Raw genomic sequence first — 6,000 nt, 5'->3', positions numbered from 1 at the left:
CTCTTTGCTTTTTAGACTGACTTGGTTTTAATAAGCAGTATCAACAAAATCCACCTGTGAAGATGATAATAACCCTTTAAGATCATGATTTTAATTAAGCCCTGATAGCCTATGCATGATTTAAGAGGTCTGTCTAACTTGTATACAAAATAGTCTGCTCTGACTGGTGATGTAGAATTTTGAATGGACACCCTCTTCAAATTCTCCTTATTATAGGTGGACATCAGACACTGGAAGAGATATACTCTTCCTCTAGGTGGATTAGATCCTGGGAGAACGGGAATAACACATGGCCAACTATGAAGTGGTGTTTAGTCCTTCTGTTTGGAAAAGATGTCAGCAAAGTCCTGATGGTGTATTGACATTGGCAGCTTAGGGGAAATCAAAGTAGAGTAACGCTTTAGAGAAGGTAGCTTAGATAGAGCTTTAAGGCAATTTTGAAAATAAGAAGATCCTGAGAGGTGACCTGATTGGATGAGCAGACAATAAACAGAATCTTCTTTCTTATAATCCCTCTTCTGCAATGCATTAAACATTTAATACTGGCCTGGCAAACTGTTATGACCCCAATGGCGAGGGTCTCAGAGGAACGTGGAAGTCTGCAGAATACAAAAATCCAGCTCATAGGGCAGTGGTAACTGGGTTGACCATATATCTACTCCTAACGCCAACACTAGAAGTAGCCGGGGATCATTCCTACGTTGATTCTAGATGACACGCGCCAGCCGGAGAATCTAGCTACCCCTAGTAGAGGAAAACAAAGACCTTTCTTGCCTCCAGAGAAGGGGACCCCAAAGCTGGATAGAAGCCCCCCACAAATAATGACGGTGAGGTAAGAGGAAATGACAAACACAGAAATGAACCAGGTTTAGCACAGAGAGGCCCGCTTACTGATAGCAGAATAAAGAAAGGTAACTTATATGGTCAACAAAAACCCTATCAAAATCCACACTGGAAATTCAAGAACCCCCGAACCGTCTAACGGTCCGGGGGGAGAACACCAGCCCCCTAGAGCTTCCAGCAAAGGTCAGGATATAGATTTGGAACAAGCTGGACAAAAATACAAAACCAAAACAAATAGCAAAAAGCAAAAGGCAGACTTAGCTGATATAACTGGAACCAGGATCAGTAGACAAGAGCACAGCAGACTAGCTCTGATAACTACGTTGCCAGGAATTGAACTGAAGGTCCAGGGAGCTTATATAGCAACACCCCTAACTAACGACCCAGGTGCGGATAAAAGGAATGACAGAAAAACCAGAGTCAAAAAACTAGTAACCACTAGAGGGAGCAAAAAGCAAATTCACAACACACCTCCATCATTGCTTTCTCACCACAACCCTATTATTGCCCATTCAACCACCATCATCATTGCCTCCTCCCCACCACCCCCATCATTGTCCATTCCACTGCCACCAGCATTTCCTTTCCCCCCACCACCCTGTTGTGAATCCGCTTTTGGGCTCCCCTGGTGGTTGCTGGTGGTACTGGTGACTTGTGTGTGTTTGCTGTCTCAGTTCACCTGCTCCCATCAGTGTTTGGGAGTTTCCTATTTAGCCTTGCTCTCCAGTCATTTCCTTGCCGGTCATCATTGTAACCAGAGCCTTCGGTTGCATGTTCCTGCTACTAGTCTGCTGATCAGCTAAGTGGACTTTGTCCTTTTGTTTTGTATCTTTTGTCCAGTTTGCAGTTTTGTTTTTCTCTGTAGCTGGAAGCTCTTGTGGGCTGAAATTGCCACTCCTGTGTCATGAGTTGACACAGGAGTCTTAAAGTAATTTCAGGATGTTTTTTTGAAAGGGTTTTCAGTTTGACCGTGAAGTCCTCTTTTGTATCTTTCTGCTATCTAGTAAGTGGACCTCTCTTTGCTAAATCTACTTTCATACTGTGTATGTCTTTTCCTCTTAACTCACCGTTATTACATGTGGGGGGCTGCTATCATCTTTTGGGGTATTTCCCTAGAGGTAAGCCAGGTCTGTTCCTTCCTCTACTAGGCGTAGTTAGTCCTCCGGCTGGCGCGTGGAATCTAGGGTTAATCAGGTATGCTCCCTGGCTACTATTAGTTGTGTGGTAGATTTAGCTCACGGTCAGCTCGAGATTCCATCACTCAGAGCTCGTCCGTTATTTTTGTGTTCTGATGTTTCCCTGCCATTGGGAATCATGACAGTATGACCGGCCCAAGTGTTAAAGTTACTGGCAGAAGAAAGGAGAGAAAAAGAAGTCTGTAGAGTTTTTTTTTTTTTTTCTTTTTCCCTATGCTTGCTCCTTAGTTGGATCAGTTGTATTTCAGCTCTAATTACAGCCTTTGCCTTTCTCTCCTTCTAATCCTTGAATGGCTCTGATCTCACCTGTTTAAAGATGGATCCTCAGAGTTTGGCTGCAGGTTTAAATAATCTTGCTACTAAGGTTCAAAATTTACAAGATATTGTTATACATACTCCGATGTCTGAACCTAAGATTCCTACACCAGAGGTGTTTTCCGGAGATAGATCTCGGTTTCTGAATTTCAAATATAATTGTAAATTATTCCTTTCTCTCAGACCTCACTCCTCTGGAGGTCCTGTCCAGCAGGTTAAGATTGTAATTTCTTTGCTGCGAGGTGACCCTCAAAACTGGGCATTTTCATTGACACCAGGGGATCCTGCGTTGCTCAATGTGGATGCGTTTTTTCTGGCTTTAGGCTTGCTTTATGAGGAACCTAACTTGGAGATTCAAGCTGAAAAAGCTTTGATAGCCCTATCTCAAGGGCAAGATGAAGCTGAGATATACTGCCAAAAATTTCGTAAATGGTCTGTGCTTACCCAGTGGAATGAGTGCGCCCTAGCGGCAAATTTCAGAGAGGGCCTCTCTGATGCCGTTAAAGATGTTATGGTCGGGTTCCCTGCGCCTACAGGTCTGAATGAGTCCATGACAATGGCTATTCAGATTGATCGGCGTTTGCGGGAGCGCAAGCCTGTGCACCATTTGGCGGTATCTTCTGAAAAGTCGCCAGAGAATATGCAATGTGACAGAACTCTGTCCAGAAGCGAGCGGCAGAATTACAGGCGTAAAAATGGGTTATGCTTCTATTGTGGTGATTCTGCTCATGTTATATCAGCATGCTCTAAACGCACAAAGAAGGTTGACAAGTCTATTTCAATTGGCACTTTACAGTCTAAATTTATTCTGTCTGTAACCTTGATTTGTTCATTATCAGTTATTACAGTGGATGCCTATGTGGACTCTGGCGCCGCCCTGAGTCTTATGGATTGGTCCTTTGCCAGGCGCTGTGGGTTTGATTTAGAGCCACTGGAAGTCCCTATACCTCTGAAGGGTATTGATTCTACCCCTTTGGCTAGTAATAAACCACAATTCTGGACGCAAGTGACTATGCGTATGACTCCAGACCATCAGGAGGTGATTCGCTTCCTTGTGTTGTACAATTTACATGATGTTTTAGTGCTTGGATTACCATGGTTACAATCTCATAACCCAGTCCTTGACTGGAAAACAATGTCTGTGATAAGCTGGGGATGTCGGGGGGCTCATGGGGATGTACCTTTGGTTTCCATTTTGTCATCTACTCCCTCTGAGATTCCAGCATTTTTGTCTGATTATCGTGATGTTTTTGAAGAGCCTAAGATTGGTTCTCTCCCTCCCCACAGAGATTGTGATTGCGCCATAGATCTGATTCCTGGCAGTAAATTTCCAAAGGGTCGTTTGTTTAATTTATCTGTGCCTGAACATGCTGCTATGCGAGAGTATATTAAGGAGTCCCTGGAAAAGGGACATATTCGTCCTTCTTCATCTCCTTTAGGAGCTGGTTTTTTCTTTGTGTCTAAGAAGGATGGCTCTCTGAGGCCTTGTATTGATTATCGACTCCTGAATAAAATTACAGTCAAATATCAGTATCCGTTGCCTTTGTTGACTGATTTGTTTGCTCGCATAAGGGGGGCTAAGTGGTTCTCTAAGATTGATCTTCGTGGGGCGTATAATTTGGTGCGAATTAAGCAGGGGGATGAGTGGAAAACCGCATTTAATACGCCTGAGGGCCATTTTGAGTATTTAGTAATGCCTTTCGGCCTTTCAAATGCACCTTCGGTCTTTCAGTCCTTTATGCATGATATTTTCCGTGAATATTTGGATAAATTTATGATTGTGTATTTGGATGATATTTTTATTTTTTCTGATGACTGGGAGTCTCATGTTCAACAGGTCAGGAGGGTTTTTCAGGTTTTGCGGACTAATTCTTTGTGTGTAAAGGGTTCAAAGTGTGTTTTTGGGGTTCAAAAGATTTCTTTTTTGGGGTACATTTTTTCCCCTTCTTCTATTGAGATGGACCGTGTTAAGGTTCGGGCTATTTGTGACTGGACGCAGCCTACTTCTCTTAAGAGTCTTCAGAAATTCTTGGGCTTTGCTAATTTCTATCGTCGATTTATAACTGGGTTTTCTGGCGTTGCTAAACCTTTGACTGATTTGACTAGAAAGGGTGCTGATGTTGCCGATTGGTCCCCTGCTGCTGTGGAGGCCTTTCGGGAGCTTAAGCGCCGCTTTTCGTCTGCTCCTGTGTTGCGCCAGCCTGATGTTTCTCTTCCCTTTCAGGTTGAGGTCGATGCTTCCGAGATCGGAGCAGGGGCGGTTTTGTCGCAGAAAAGTTCCGACTGCTCAGTGATGAGACCTTGTGCGTTCTTTTCTCGAAACTTTTCGGCCGCCGAGCGAAACTATGATGTTGTAATCGGGAGCTTTTGGCCATGAAGTGGGCGTTTGAGGAGTGGCGTCATTGGCTTGAGGGCGCCAGACATCAGGTGGTGGTTTTGACTGATCACAAGAATCTGATTTATCTAGAGTCTGCCAGGCGCCTGAATCCTAGACAGGCACGCTGGTCGTTGTTTTTCTCTCGGTTTAATTTTGTGGTTTCATACTTACCGGGTTCTAAAAATGTGAAGGCAGATGCTCTTTCTAGGAGTTTTGAGCCTGACTCTCCTGGGGATTCTGAACCTGCTGGTATCCTTAAGGATGGGGTGGTTTTGTCTGCTGTCTCCCCAGACCTGTGACGTGCTTTGCAAGAATTTCAGGCAGATAGACCTGATCGTTGTCCACCTGGTAGACTGTTTGTTCCTGATGATTGGACCAGTAGAGTCATCTCGGAAGTTCATTCTTCTACGCTGGCAGGTCATCCTGGAATTTTTGGTACCAGAGATTTGGTGGCTAGGTCCTTCTGGTGGCCTTCCCTGTCTCGAGATGTGCGTGTTTTTGTGCAGTCTTGTGATGTTTGTGCTCGGGCCAAGCCTTGTTGTTCTAGGGCTAGTGGGTTATTGTTGCCCTTGCCTATTCCGAAGAGGCCTTGGACGCACATCTCTATGGACTTTATTTCTGATCTCCCTGTTTCTCAGAAGATGTCTGTCATCTGGGTGGTGTGTGACCGTTTTTCTAAAATGGTCCATTTGGTGCCATTGCCTAAGTTGCCTTCCTCATCTGAATTGGTCCCTCTGTTTTTTCAAAATGTGGATCGCCTGCATGGGATTCCGGAAAACATCGTTTCTGACAGGGGAACCCAGTTCGTGTCTAGATTTTGGCGGGCATTCTGTTCCAGGTTGGGCATTGATTTGTCTTTTTCGTCTGCATTCCATCCTCAGACTAATGGCCAGACGGAGCGAACTAATCAAACTTTGGAGACTTATTTGAGGTGTTTTGTGTCTGCGGATCAGGATGACTGGGTTGCCTTTTTGCCGTTGGCAGAATTTGCTCTTAATATTCGGGCTAGTTCTGCCACTTTGGTTTCCCCTTTCTTTTGCAATTCGGGGTTTCACCCTCGTTTTTCATCTGGTCAGGTGGAGTCTTTGGATTGTCCGGGAGTGGATGCTATGGTGGATCGGTTGCATCGGATTTGGGGACAAGTGGTGGACAATTTGAAGTTGTCCCAGGAGAGGACTCAGCAGTTTGCTAACCGCCGTCGTCGTGTTGTTCCTCGCCTTCGTGTTGGGGACTTGGTGTGGTTGTCTTCCTGTTTTGTCCCTATGAGGG

This window comes from Ranitomeya variabilis, chromosome 6 (genome assembly GCF_051348905.1).
Source record: "Ranitomeya variabilis isolate aRanVar5 chromosome 6, aRanVar5.hap1, whole genome shotgun sequence".
In the NCBI taxonomy this organism is placed as follows: domain Eukaryota; kingdom Metazoa; phylum Chordata; class Amphibia; order Anura; family Dendrobatidae; genus Ranitomeya; species Ranitomeya variabilis.
The sequence above is the reverse complement of the archived record's forward strand: the minus strand, read 5'-3'. Positions refer to the sequence as shown.